General features: G+C 36.6%; 1 long non-coding RNA gene across 1 annotated transcript in view; it reads left to right on the top strand.

Moving 5' to 3' along the window:
- The first annotated feature begins 3872 nt into the window (after positions 1 to 3872).
- LOC146761089 (uncharacterized) overlaps positions 3873 to 15738 on the top strand; it is a 58078-nt gene continuing 46212 nt past the window's right edge. Inside the window, exon 1 of the long non-coding RNA XR_014945387.1 lies at positions 3873 to 4004. This is a non-coding gene — a long non-coding RNA (uncharacterized LOC146761089). The remainder of the gene's footprint in view (positions 4005 to 15738) is intronic.

Raw genomic sequence — 15738 nt, 5'->3', positions numbered from 1 at the left:
CAGTTCAGATTTTATGCCACTGTTTCCAAGCTTCCTTGTGATGCAGCTAAGCTAATAAAAGTTGTGATGTGAAAATACTGGATAGCACTTGCTTAAGCAAAATCTGAGGTAAAAATCAAATAAGACTTTCCTCTTGCAGGTATTGTTCTTTTAGGTTTGTCACCAAAAGAAATAGCAAATGTTGAGTCTTTCAGACAGTGTATCTAACATCCTCTTAGAAAATAATCAACATCAGTTTTCTTTCATCTCTAGAAGCTGGTATTGGCTGTCTGAATTAGGGCAGGAGGGAATGAAGTGGCCTTACATCTCTTCCCGTGTGCAGCAGGTTACTGGGCAGACTGGCTTGGTGCAGGCTGCCCTATAGCAGTACTGTGCTGTGGGCTGATGTGGTGCTGTTGCTGGTCAGTGCCAGTCTTGGCAGTAGTTGTAATTTTTAAATGAAGTTAAATGGTCACAAGATGGGACAGAAATGAACCAGAAGAAAAAAGAGATTTCATGGTTTTAATGAATCACTATTAAAATTAAAATACTTTTAGTAACTTATGCTTAAGTTTGTACACTGATTTATGAGCACACAGTAGTTATGTAGAAATTGCTGCCAACCAGAAAGTAAAGAATACCTTACTAAGAAATCTAAAGAAGCAGTTGAATTCAAGCAGCTTATTGAAACCAATACTGTAATATCTGTGGGAGGTTTGTTGTAAAAAGGTGGGATTTTTTTCCTTACCAGAAGGGGCAAAACATTCAGTTGTATCAAGATTGAAGCTGTAACTCACTTAATATAATTGGCCATGAGGGATGATGAATGTATTTATCTTCAGTTTCCGTCATTTCGAAAAGCGTAGTTTGCAGTCCTTAAAATGTATACAGATGCACTGAATATCCACTTGCTGCATGGATAAAACTAGTTTAAAACAGTATCTATGTATCTGGTCACCCCAAAATAAGCTTCCTTGTAGTTGAAATGTTTTTTTTTTTTTAATTCTGGGTAAAACAGTTAATAACAGAGCTTTCTGGTTCCTATTGGATTCTGCGGGCTATCTCAAATGCACGCCTGGAAGGGCTGACACCATGACTGCAACAGCTCACCTCAGTCTGCACTGAAAACATCATCAAACTTCCCCTGCCTCCCCTCCAGTCATCCTGAAGTGTTAATTCCATTACTTGCCAGGATTGTAGCAGAGAGTGATGGGCACTTCTCTGTGGCAGAGGGTCTTGCAAGGGCATAGCTGCAATCTCCCTTGTGTTACTTCTGATCTGTCAAGACTTCTACTACACCCTTTTCAAACATAAGCAACAAGCATTTTGCTACAGCTAAAGGCAAGCAAAGTAATTGTTGGTTGGTGAAACATATGATAGTCCTCAATCTGGAAATAGCTGACACTTAAAAATGAATCCAGATGGATTTTTTTGGAAAGAAATTATAAAGCTAGAAAGGTGCTAAGGTTTAGCTTAGGTAATATTTAACCACAGGTAAAAATTTACAATTTCTCTGATTCTTTAGTGAAAGCAAATAAAGGAGGTTTGTTTTAGTAATGGTACTCTAATGAATAAATATATAAACACCACAGGTATATGTGCATTTAAATAACACACATCTTTGAATTACTTTCACAGCATCTCATATTTAATGCTAACTGCCTTGGAATGTTTTATGTTTTTAATTTGTGCTTGTCTTTTGAGAATGAATTGCAAAATATTAGTGTGACAGATCCTCATTTTTCAGTAACGATTGTGGTATTTGTGACCATCAAGCTAATGTACTATTAAAGTATGCCATCCATGGCTAATCCACAGTGGCAATGGGAGAACAAACATCTATGTCTCCTAAATCCCCAGAAAGGCTTCCCTACAGGAATCATCCTGTGCTATCCTGTGCTTCCTTGTCCAGTTTCTAGTTTAAAATGCATGCCACGCATGTGGCAGCTTATTGCTGGTTTCTGTGTGTCACAGAGCAATTCCATCTCTGGATCTTTCTATAGTTTCTGAAGGCTTCTTAAACTAGTGAACAAGTTTCCTTGCTACAAAGCAAAGCATGTCATATATCTTTATCTTGTATATTCTTCGGCAAGGATAAGTAGCTTAGAACAGCAGTTTGCTTTATTTTTTTTTGTGGATGGAATGATGTCAATACTTTTTAAAAAAACAAACATTGAAAAGTTATTGTGATTATTGTTGCCTCTCCGTGAATTAACTTTGATTTTTAAAGCAGAAATAAAAAACTGAACACTTAAGAGGAAGAGAGATGAAAATTATTTCAAAAAGTTGTGAGCACACTTGATCTGTTCTTAAAAATTGTTTGCTAAAACTTCTTTAACTTTTGGTTGTTGACCAGTAGACTTAAATCTCTAACACGTGTGAATCTACTGGAACACAGAATTTTAAAATTAAATTACTCATCAGCTTACAATAAGTTATGATATTCTTTCATAGGCTGAAAATCAAGTGGATATTATCACCCACGCCATGGACTTAGTATGTCATAAACAATCTGTCTAGGGGGTGGGTCTTGATGGGATGAAAACTGACCTAAGACATTTTTGCTCTAATTAGCTTTGGAGAAAGTGAATATGAGGTATAAAAGTAATGTGCAATTGTTTATGCTTTTAAGCTAAAACATGGATTATATCATCCTTGCTCTGTTGTTTCCATTGTACTTGAACGAGTTCTCGTTCAGTGGGCAGTACTGGTGTTGGACTAGATGACCTGAGAGGTCTTTTCTAACCTCAGTTAATAGATACATCATTAACCTTAAATGTTAATGATGAATCTTTGTTGTTTCTCTTTCTTGGTTTGGAAACTCTGCCTGGGTTTCCAAACACCAGCTGTTTTGTTGTGTTTTTTTTTTTTTTTCCTTCAAAATTTTCTGGTTTAAAATAGTCTGCACGCTAAAATGTGCATTATGTGACAACTTTGAAATTATTTTGTTTGTACCTTCCTTAGCAAGCTTATTTTGCTTGAATTGTGTTCTTAGTGTTACTTGAGAACTCTTGCAGAAGTTTGCTTTTTTTCTCTTAACTGAGAGCAACTCAATATTTGTTGGCTGTTCTTCCATTTGAACAATCTAAAGGCTATGACTTCAATTCCAACAACTAAATTGCATAGCAATAATCTTTTATAGGCATTTTTCTGAACTTCACGTTCTCTTGATTTTAATACCTTGTGCAATTTCTCAATTTTACATAATTCCCCTCTTCATGTTTGAATTTCTCCAGCTTTTCTGCGTTTAACTTTGTTCTCACTTTGTGTTGCTGTCACTGCCAGTGATTTAATTTTTAACTTCATGTTATGTTGCTCTCTACACAGTCCTATGTCAGGACAGTAGCCTATCTACTCCTTGCCTCCATTAGGGATGTTTGCTTTGAGAAGTTCAGTGTGACCTTTGGTGGGAATATTCTGTGGCTGGCCTTACCATCAGGTCAGAAGGAAGTATGTGAAGTAGCTTTGTCTGTTCCCTAAAAATAAATAAAATTCCAGAGTGTGTTGTGCTGGATATTTGTGGGGTAATAAGATGCTGTGAAATTATCCTTATCAAATACTGCTCCATCTCATGCTCTTTTACCCAAAGACAATTGAAAATATAGTGTGATGTATTGAAGGATCAGTATTTATTTGCATTTTTATATACCCCTACTTAGAAATGTGAGGCAAAGGTATTCTGTTTTCCTGTCCTTTCATAAGATTCCTCCAAATATTCTTCTTAATTCTTTCATTGATGAGTATTATTGGAGTAATGCCTTTTGGATTTAAAACAAAGAAGCAGTGATTGCTGAAATGTAAATGATGTTGCAAGGGAATTGTTAGGTTGTGTCTTGAACTGGTGATTGAACACCTGGTGAAGGAATGTTTTTCACCTGTGCTTCCCGGATGATCAGAAGCGGTGGACCAAGGGTGGAGCCATGTTGGGCTCATATAAGGGCTGGCCACTGAAGGAAGGTTATTTCTTTGACCTAGGCTGCTCCCTGAGGAGGAGTGCTGCAGAGTCAGAGATCTTCACCAGTTGGGTGAGTACAGCTCTTCTTTTCTGTATGATCTACCTGTGAATACTTTGACTGGTATTGCCAAGAGCCTGTCGGAAGCAATTGCACTTCTTCATAAGCAGAACAGATGACCATCCTTGCACTGTCTGTTTCATTATTGCATATTAGATTAACCCACTTCTTAAGCGTTCCTCATGAATGCTGATGCTTTGAGGGCTTTTGCTTTTCTGAGTGTGAACCTGGATGCAAATAGTTTAGGTGTTTTATTGTTGCATGATAAAGAGCAAGACAGTTTCTGCAATTCTGAAAATAGATGAAAAATACTTAGATAATTCTGTGCTTAGAAAGGAGAAAATCCCTGAATAATTTCAAAATACAGTCATGGCTGACTATACTTCGAATGTAGCTTGTTCAAATTTTTGGCTTCCTAAGGACTATGATGTTAGGAAAACCACTGTTCTGCTGTATGTTCCACACAGGTGATAATGCACTAGGAATGGCTTGTGTTAGGCATTCCATCTATTTATGTCCTGTTTGCTTTACCAAAAACTGTTGAGTGTTAGAGAAGCGTAACACCAGCGTAGAATATCCAGAGAAGCATTTTTCTTCTCTGCCTTGATATATCTGAGATACATTTGCATTAGGAAATGTAACCTTATTATAAGGCTGTGCTAGCATTTAAGCTATTGTCTATGGCTGGATGTGGGATAAGTGGCCAAAGGGTGCATCTAATTACGTACTGCCATACAAGTGATAATAGGAGCAGTTTGGTCTACAAGTTATTATCTTCAGAGGTATTCAGAACAGTTTCCAAAGTCCTTAACAAGAGCTTGAGTTAAATATTGTGTTCTGGGAGAAAATCAGTAGTATTTCAAAAGGATTTTCAATAGTCTTTCAGATGCATTGTTTTCTGCTTGAGACCTGAAATAAGAAACTGTCTGAAGTAACTATTGTAGGGAAGTGTAGAATATGGTTTGTACAGCTGGGTTTTGTGCGAACTCATCTACTTTCTTTTGCAGATCACTTGCTGTTAGGCTAAATTTTTTCTAGCTACTTACTATACATAAAGACTACTGTGCAGAGGAGGAAGTATACCACATGAAGTAAAGTACATTTCCTGAGATCTCTTAAATATGAGCACTTATCAAGCTTCATAACACTGAAATGTCTTTTAGAATTATGATGTTTTATATCAGTATTTCTCCAAGGACGGAGTAGAAGAGAGACTTGTCTCATCCCACTGTTGTCCTGGAATTTCCTGATCAGATGCTTCTCTCAGATGTTCTGGGTACAGGAAATAACTTCTACTTTCTTCCTGTAGAGCATCCAGTGTTCTCAGCTTGGCAGGCTTGGATTGCTCTGCTATCTGAGACAGTATATTGTCAAATTGTTTATGGTTAGCGGGAATGATGGTGGGAGAAAAGCAGACCATAAGCTCTCTTTGCACTGTGTCTGCAGGGTGATGAAATTTCAGAGGAATAAAAACAAGTGGACAGTGATGTGGACAGATATCTGCATACTTCTGTACTGAAGGCAGAAAAAGTTGGGGACTCTAGGAAGGAAAAAAATCCTTCTTTCACCTTTTGGTTCGTAGTAACTTAACATGGGATATACCTTGAGAGTGAGACCAGTGCTGTCTCTACAGGTTATGAGAGGGCAGAGAATACAGACTCTGAAGGGAGGATAATGCTAGGTGATTGGGTGACATGACTACAGAAAGTGGTAAGCCTTGGGAACCTAGTGGGAAAGACCTTACACACTGATGGACTTCCCATCTTTGAAGGCCTATGTTGTGAACTTGTGTGTCTATAGGTAGACCTATTTCACTGCCATAAGTTTGCTTGTGCTTCTCATTCAGGAGAGTTAATTGCACTGACACAAAAACATGTTCTTTAAAATGGTATGTGGTGGTATTTCAAGTATCCTTTTTCAGCATGTGCAAAATAGAAATGTGTTAACTGAGCTCACAATAACAGGTTTTTCGTCTGACTTATGCCTGCACTTTCTTCCCAACAATAGGCACCCAGCTTTCTCATGTGGGAGAAGTAGTCACTTTTAAATGGTTCTTAGATCATCCATTAGTAATGTCTGTCTAAAGACTGCACAGAACCTAGGGAGTCTATCTCTCAGAGGAGTTCTAAATCTTTGAAAATAGTTGGTAGTGAAAGAAGCCTCAGACACTTGATTAATTTGAATTAAAAACAAACAAACAAAACCCAAAAAACCGAAGAGAGAAGGAAAGAAACATTTTGAGCATTCAGCGATGTATCAGGACATTTCCTGCAGTGTTAGTATTTATATTTTGTTACTGACTGGGGAGGGTAGCAGTGCAAGTCAATCTTGGAGTTCAAGAGAAACAGGCACTTATAAATTTACCAAAAAAAAGCAACAGTACAAGCATTATGGAAGTTTCCCATGATTACTGTGTGATAGTAGTAGAGGCTTCATTAATAAGTGTTGATATTTTGAAATGTGTTGCCAGTCTGCTCTAAAGTGACATTATGGTAACCATTCTTCAATTCAGAAATGGAATCTCTAAAACATGAAACATGCACTGAAAAATCTTCACAGATAAATTTCCAGATGATCTGTGTCAAAAGAAGGTTGGCCAGCAGGGTGAGTGAAGTGATTGTTCTCCCCTCTGCCTTCATTTGCAGTACTGTGTACAGATCTGGAGTCCCCACACAAGGAAGACACAGAGTGTGTCCAGGGGACTGCATCCCCTCTCATATGAAAATAGGTTGTGCAAGCTAGGCTTGTTTAGCTTCAGAAAGAGAAAGCTCTGGGGGGATCTCATTACAGCCTTTCAGTATTTAAAGGGACATCAGAAACATCTTGGGGCTTCTCAGGACAACTTGTTTGGTGCAGAAGTGTTGGCTCCTCTTAGCTCAGAATAGGAAAAAGAGACATTGGAAGGGGCTACTTTAATCATATATATTTCAACTGTGTGTTGTATTGCATATCAGGAAAAGATATATGGCTGAATTCTTCAAGCATCATGCTGGGACCAGGTACTTGAGAGATCTACTTTGCTCAGTGTTTGTTCCAGCAGTCTCAAAATTGTATAACAGTAGTCTCAAATGTACAGTTTTCTAGTCAAATTTTACCATAACAGCAGAGAATAAATGACATTGTATAAAACAATTTAGAATATTTACAAGCACTACCTGAGCTCTCTGACAACATCCAGTACCTTGAACAACTCAGGCTTCCTCACGTTATTGATGCGTTGCTGCAAGGCATTGCATTCCTCCCAGCTCTCAAACATATGCTGTGGGACTCGTCTGTGTGATCCAGTTGTACCTGTGCAAGGCTTGTTTGAGGCCCTCCTTAGCATGCCTTTGGGCCTCACACTTGCAAGCAGGAGGAACTGTTTTCTACTCCTCCATATGCTTGTATATCCCTGAAGTGCAAATGGACCCTTCTGGGTACCACAGCTGTTTGTTATAAGAAACTTGTATTACAGATAGCCATGATGCTGTCACCCTCAGGAACTGGCAGTACATTAATGCCTGTTGCGTTTGCCTTTCGTGTTTATCTCATTGTATCTGGAACAAATAACAGTCTTTCAGAAATCATGCTTGCTTTGATATCCATGATAAATGCAGATTGTTCAGGTTTTACAAAACTTGTTCTTCACTAGTGCTACACTAATATTAGTACTAAACACAAATCAACTTTTTCAGTTATTTCCTTAATATTTGGAGACTTTGGACATGCCTGGTTATTCTGTTTTGACAGTTCTGGAAATGTTATTCTCCTTAACTTTTGCTCAAACTAATCCTCTAGTATTCATTCATCTGGGGCAAACCAGTATACCTGCATGTTTTTGTGTTTTTGTTGTTGTTTTTTGTTGTTGTTGATTTGCTTTTTTTTTTTTTTTTCCTTATGATCTGTAAGCTTTGAATTTTATTCTTCCCCCATGTTTCTCTGACAGATAAGCTCAGCATGGAGATGTGCAGACCATTTTTCTCTTGTGACTGTATTACCTATTACTTTGATTAAGACTTGTTTTGAGATGAAGTGCTTTCTTTCTGTACAGAGATTTTCATTGTGTGCCTGAGATAACTCTCGTGAAGTGATAAAGCCTAGAACGTATTTTAAACTCTATTCTGTCCTTATACTAGCTTTGTCTTGGCTTTTGCTTGTTGCAAGAATTCATCTAGAGCTAAATGCTGTTATTTCATTTACTGTCAATCTATAAAGGTGTAGCACACTGCATGTTCTGAATTCTTGGCTGTGCTCATTAAGTTTTGTTCTAGGTCAGATGCATTTTGTTGCCTTGGCAGTAGTAAATTTCAGATATTCTAATCGTGTGAGGATTGCTTAAATCCCAGTCTCAGTTCTGATTTAGTTTCTATTCTTGTCATGTTACCTTTGTTTTTGTCTATCCTTTTTTCTTTTGTGTTTCAAACATACTAATTTTAGGTCAAATGCTGGATTTATCAGTTTTCACTTACTAAATTTTTGTATAACTTAACATGTATTTACCCTTTCTGTGAGTGGTAAAACAACTTCTGATCTCTGCTGGGCTGTGCACTTTCCTTCATAAGGAATAATCTATCTGTGGACTGCTGGACAACAAAACAAAACATTTCTCTCTGTGTCCAGAGTACATGATCTTTGATCTTAGATTGGACCCGGGGGAAAAGATTTATTGGGGAAGAGCATTTCAAACCGCTTCTGCCTGTTAATTTTGGATGAGCTACAAAGAAGAAGAGTACAAGGAAGTTGGCTATTGTATTGTTTTCCAGTATAAGATGCCTAATAGGAATGAAGTACTGAAGGAATGCCTCAATTTTCCATGTATATTTTGAAAAGGACTTATTGGTGTCTAAGAACCATTTGTATGTGTAATTTGTGTAACTGTTGAGTCATGGCCTGAACCACTGATTGAACACTTGAGGAAAGGACCTGGTCAGCCCTGGGAACACGGGTGAAAGCAATTCAGCTGTGTAACTGGAAGGAGTGGAGCCTGGCTGCACCTCTCTTAGACCCCATTTAAGATCTGACTGCCACTGGCAAAGGGTCTATTTCTGGAGAGCCCTCCTTTGTTGAGTTTTTCCCTGTGAGCCTAGATCTTCAGAGGTGGGTGAACAGTCCTTTTATCCTTCCCTTATAACACCTTTCCACTGTGTGTGCCTCTTTGTCGTTACACCTCTTGTATCACCATTCCATTGTAATGATCTTTCTAATTGTTACACCAGTCTGAAGGTAAAAAGACTTAGAGACATTACCTTAGATGCAAGAGGTTCAGAATACCTTGTGTTCTAATTCAGTGTATGCCTCCTACACAGCACTGAACAGACCACTTCAAAACAGCTGATTAAAGGTAGTAAACTGAAGTGATATGAAAACTCTTTTTTTCTCCAGACACCTAAAGTAGTTGCCTTTTTCGCTATTTGTGAAAAATAAAATATCTACAAATGAGTTCTACAATTTATTGGGGTGGTGCAATATTTCATGGCATATTTCTCAAAAAATACTAGAATTAGAAAAAAAAAAAAAAGACTTAGCAGTGGATGTTTTAATTTATTCTTTCCTGTTCTTGTCAAAGCTGCAAAAGAATAAAAGGTTGATTCAACACAACACTACGTAAGAAGGAAAAAGCACATGAAGAGGAACGTGGAAAGAATATACATACCTGGAGGAAGGCACTTGGTTATGTTTCCAGCACTATTTATGCATATTTATTAGATAATTGTAAGTAAAGTTATGACCAATTGAAACAAAACTAAAATCCAGGTGTCTCCTCTTGAAAATGATGGCACATCTGTTATTTCTCTCCCATTCTTTGAGCCCACTGGTCTTTCATTGCTTGTTGTATGGCATCCTGATTATAAAAGTTGTATTAGAGTACCCCAGAAAAATCAGACTCAGTCTGGTTCTTTGGATATGCTACAAGTTCCCAAGTTTCAGTTCATTAACTATGACCTTGCCTAAGTATTCTGTTGCAAAATAGATGCTTATAGTGACCAGGCCTACTAGTGAACTGTCAGTGCAATAGGCCTGCAGATGAGACAGTTGTAAGGAGCTAGTCTATGGAGAATGCTAAACCACTGTTTAGGCACACCTCCATTGTACCTTTAGCATGAACTCTATAAAACTTATTCACCTCAAGTCACTTCCACTTGGATGTCAGATCTGGACAGTTAGAGAAAAAACAATGTTAAGACACTGATGATATGCAGTCCAAACAGCTCTTTATTTGCATCGCACTTGGATGTAACATTTAAAATTTGAATATTAAGGGCCTGAACTCATTTGAAGATTCTCTCTCTATATATTTTTCTGCTCTTTTTGTTTAAAAAGTAGGAATTTATGGCTTTAATGGTAAAAAAACTGTTAGAGTTATTGATATTTCTATGAGGCTTTGGGAAAACATTATTGAAATTACTAAGTTTTAGAATCTGTCTTTTTTTATATTGTACAGATGTGAATAAATGCCCTTTGTGAAAATGAAGCATAAAGGAAAACATTCATGCTTTCAAAGTAAACCAGTCTGGGATATTTGCTTTATTGAGTAATTTAGAAATTTGTGAGTCTTCTGCCTTGTCTTCTGTTCACATTTAGAGGTAAGTGTTTCATAGTCAGTGCACACCAGGTTGTATTTTTACTTTTGCAATGGAGTAGATTCACGTCTTCAACTTCATGGTGTCTTGCTTGAGGGCTTATGTATTCTACTAAGCTTAAATTTTGCAGCAACTGCAGTATTAGCTGAAACACTGGGGTAATCTCTGTGGACATGTTCCTCTTGTTCTATGAAGTTACTCCTGCCAAGTTTATAGAAAGTGCCAAGTATTTTCCTGTATTTTGTGCTGTGACATGCTGCTGTCTTCAATATGCAACGCAATCCCACTAACTTGATAATACATAAAGATGACTTCTTCCATTACAGCAGTTTTGTCTCGACCCAAGCAAAAGAATGAGACAATCCAAAGTAATTTTTTAATCTCATTGTTGATTTAATTGTAAGCATGCAAACTTTTTTAGTGATTCAGCAGTCTTTAAAAAGCCCTTCTAAGAGCACAGAGCTCCAAATATGATAATATTTCTGCAACTGAGCTCATTTGGAGGTTCTCTTGTCACTTACTGAGAACCAGAGTACATGACAGCAGATCCCTTCTATGGAGTAAAAGCTGAAGAAGTTATTTAAACTTAATAAACTTAATATGGATTGATGGGGAGAATGGTGCATCTGAAAAGATACTTTTTTTTTTTCTTTTTTTTTCCCCCACAATGTATTTATTATTCCTTGATGAGGATAAGAAAGCCTGAGCAATGATTCTTAAATTAGATATCTGTTATGCTCCAGGCAAGGAGGTTTTCTAAGCAGAAGAAAGTATTGATCCCATGTCTGACTTAATAGTACATGACTACAGAGTGCCATCTATTATAAGACGAAAGAAAGACCATTAGCCTCCTCGAGCATTCAATTAAACTATTACTTTATCTACCTTAATTGATGCTGCTAATAGTATCATATTTAATTGTTCCATATAGGTGGAAAACATGCTTGTTAATGAGTCTCGACTAATTCACAGAATGACATTTAAGCAATAGCAGCAGAGCTGTAGGTGGGTTCCTGATTGGTGTGTGATAGATCACCTTATTCCTTTGCTGCGATAGTTGAAAATGGTTCATGTTTGCTTCAGATGAATTTCAGTGTGTGGGAGCTCAGTTGTGGAGCAATTAAAGTGTACCTTCAAAGGAATAGTACTTTATCAAATAGCTTTGATAGTTATAGTAATTACAGAATAAATAAATAATGCAGTTTGTGTGTATTTCATAGTACATTCATAATCAATTCTTTTAGCTCTAGATGAATTGATTATTTTCCTGCAAAGATGTATACATATATATATTAAATATGTTTGTATTTGTATACAAACTTGCACCTATAATATATATACCTATACACGCACATGTACCTACATCTACAGAGTTTACAGAATTGTAGAGGCTGGAAGGGATCTCTAGAGATCATGTAGCCTAACCCCTCTGCAAAGCAGGCTCCTTACAGCAGGTTGCACAGGTAGGCATCCAGGAGGGTCTCGATTATCTCCAGAGAAGGAGAATCCACAACCACCCCCTCCCCCCAGACAGCCTGTTCAAGTGCTCCATCACCCTCACCATAAAGAAGTTTTTACTCACGTTTGTGCGGAACTTTTTATGCTTCAGTTTGTGGCCATTTCCCCTTATCCAATCCCTGCACACCACTGAAAGGAGTCTGGCCTTGTCCCTTTGCCTCCTGCATTTGCATCACGTGTCAGAGAAGACTGCTACATCAGATCCAGAAATATTGTTAACAAAGACACATCTTCATTAACATCTCTAATTCACCTTATGTCTGCTGGTATATATTATCTAGCATATTAGAACTGACTCGGAAAGCAGGGTAACAAAAGCCTCCTGAAACCTGATATTTGAGCAAGTCAGTGAAGGCCATTTGAAGTTGCAAAGAAATATGAGATATAATAATTTCAGTGTTTCATCTGTTCTGCATAAGTATTTGTTTCTCCCCCACTAGTAATGTCCGTCTTCTTCTCTGTAAGTACTTGCATAACTTTTTTTCTTAAATCTCTGTGCTCTCAGACTGTGTTTAGGACCATGCATTTTGTTAGCTGAAAATGCTTTTTACCCTTGCTGAAGAAATGAAGTTCTAGATTGCCTATAATTATGTACAATGTATGTCTCATCCTGCTAGTTGCAAAATCCTGCTATTAATTTTCTTCTACCTAAAATATGCATGAAGACTAGTAGACTTAATAAACTTCAATGATAAATACAAATGCCACTTCATCTTTTTCTGAATTGCAGTTTTATGGAGGCTTCAAAGCAGAACTCAACTCTGGATTATTTAACAGACCATTAGTTTCAGAAACTTGTCATTGGTACAGGAAATCTGCATTTAGTTTTCTTATATGAAGGACTGACAGAGAGAGGAGGTGTAATTCAAGCAGTGGGCTGGTAGTTTTCACAGAGAGTTTTATATGGTGTTTTAATCATGGCTAAGTGGGTTTCGGATTAATAATGGAAATCCCTCAAAGAATATCTGCAAGCCACTTTGTGAGCATAGAGAACTGCAGCATCCCAGTGGCCATATCTTTGTCACAGGATTATGAATAGGCTAACTGCTGAGATAAAGCTGTACTGGAATCAACTTAATCCAAAAGAGTAAGCTTGAAATAGCTGAAGAATTAAGTAGGTAGGTTGGGAAAGGTCAGAATACTTTAAACAGTATTTTTCAAGTGCCAGTATCACGTTTATCAAGTGGCACGTTCCTAGAGGCTAAAGTGAGGGTTGTTAGAAACAGACATAAAATTACACTGAGAATTATTTGACCCCTGCATGAGAAAAAAAGCTGACTGTTAAAAATTTATTTTAAATATTTTTATCAATTATTCAATTAGGCAGCCAATAGCGAATGTATTTTTTTTCCTAGTTATAGAACTGAGTGTTTCTACAGCTTGGATAACAATTATAAAAATGTATTCTACACAGTTGCATTAAAAAATAACTTGAAAATGTTTCTTTTTTTGGGGGGCGGAGGGAACTCAAAAAATAATGATTTTCTATTATTTTGTAGTTCTTTGGAAAATTAAAAAGAAGGGGCAGGGGGAAATAAAAGATCCTTGTTAAAAAGACTTGCTGCTAATTTTGAACATCAGCCATCATTCAAAAGCAGTTTGCATGAGTATGAAATCAAAACATCAATATATTTCCCTAAAATGAAACATCTGTTACCACTCTGAAAGGTCAAACTTTCAATTTGAGTCTTTCTAGTCAGCAGTAACAAGGTATTTCACCTTGGACCTGAAATACTGTCTCTGTTTTGTCACAATAGATGCTGCTTTTGAAATGAAGTACTTCAGTAGAGAGATCTTATACTACTTATAGCTGTTACATCCTTATGAGTGTATCAATATTGTGCGCAGGAGAAAATTGCTTAATGCTGTACACCTCTTTTATGTGATGATGCTTATACATAAACCACTTAATATGTTTTATGCTTACTTTCAATTAAGCAAAGGGGACTGAATTCATACATTTTTCTTTGAATGTAATTGACCTGATTTATGTGGACTTCTTTTTATTTTTTACTGAAGTGCTTTTTGTTTTTCTAATACATGCACATGTATGAATACATAACAATGTAGTTGTGAGGGAAAAAGAAATAAGATTGCAATTATCTGTATGAATTTACAGTTTAAAGAAAAAAGTGTTATCAGCTTCATATATTTTATTGAAAATTACTGTAAGTTTGTACCACAGGTGACTTGTGAACAGTCAGCTGCTTTTTATAATGTATAAAATTTAAAGTAGGATTATATTACATGACTAGAAAATAACTGAAGAACAAATAAGAAAAGTCTCTTTATTTTCCATCTCAATAACATCTTTAACTGTTACATAAATTTTAAACTGCACAGCATGTAATATTTGAAAAGCTCTTTTGGCTTGAACAAGAGAAGTGTTTTTGTTTTTCACGTTGCCGCAGTTTTGAAAGTCTATGGGATGTTTCAAATAATAAAGTGGCAGTGCTAAACCGTGAGAATGTAATTATATTCTACTGCTATTGTTAGCTTCACTATGAACAGTTTGATAATTGAATAAGTCTCCTACCAGTCTGAAGTCAGATTCACAGTCTGCATCACTGTGTAATGGCCTTCATCATTTCATTCTTGGAACACTGTTTAGCATCTGTCTCTTGTCTATATTTCTTGTGCCAATATAAAAGACAAAGCAGTTCTCCAGTGATTCATTTCTTTCAATAGTTGCATTTATTTTCATACACAGTTGTAATTGTTAGGTGAACTAGCACTGTGGTGTATTGTAACAACAATTTCTAATGTGCAGCATTTAAGTAACAAGTGAAATTTTATGGTTGAATAACTGGTTTGTCATATCATTACGAAGTATTTGTAGAAGGATGTGTTATGATCAAATGTCACAATAGTGATAATTTGTTTTAGATCTGAATAGCTTCATGCTAATATTTATCAATATTACATACAGTTAAAAAAATCATAAATTTTAGTTTTAATGGATGGTGCTGGCAGGCTGTCTACATTACATATTACAGTTGCGTAGTATATAACCTGTTCCTCCCTCATTTTAGCAAAGGTGTGGAAATACACAAGCTCATCTTCTGTGTATAGTAATTGACTGCCAGCTAGAACTGGTCAAATAATTTTTGTTTCTACTGAAATTTGCTCATTTTTTAACAATGAAAAAGTTGAGATGTGTTGGGCAGTGAAAAACATCTACAAATGTTCTTCTACTTCTTAAAGGAAATTAAATTGAACAGGTTTATTTTGATATTTGTTTTCTTTTTGAGAGAGTCAAACTGCTGTGGTGTAGTTCAAAATCAGACTGGCCAACTTTTGTATAATGGGAACACCTAAGAAGTGCTGGGTTTATTTGGATGCCAAGTGAAGTACTTCGTTTCCTGCAATGAAAATTTTACTCCTGTATGCGCCAATTCTCACATGATGAAACTTTATTTACAAAATGCATTTTAAAGTACACAGCAGTAAAATAGTAGTTTCTGGGGTATCGGACTTCTCAGATAACAAATATGCATCCTGTAAAATGTATGTTTGTGAACAGATAGTGCTGCTAACTGGTTAACATTTGACATGCAAGCCATGCAAGGACCAACAGACATAAAACTGTAAATGAAGTTTGTGCTTAATCAAGATGTATTAAAATAGTTTCATTTGCTAATTGTGTTCGCTTTTGAAGAATCCTTCTG

The sequence above is a fragment of the Coturnix japonica genome, chromosome 4 (assembly GCF_054131305.1).
Source record: "Coturnix japonica strain WE chromosome 4, WE-NBRP24, whole genome shotgun sequence".
Taxonomy (NCBI): Eukaryota; Metazoa; Chordata; class Aves; order Galliformes; family Phasianidae; genus Coturnix; species Coturnix japonica.
This window is presented reverse-complemented; position numbering and strand designations above follow the sequence as displayed.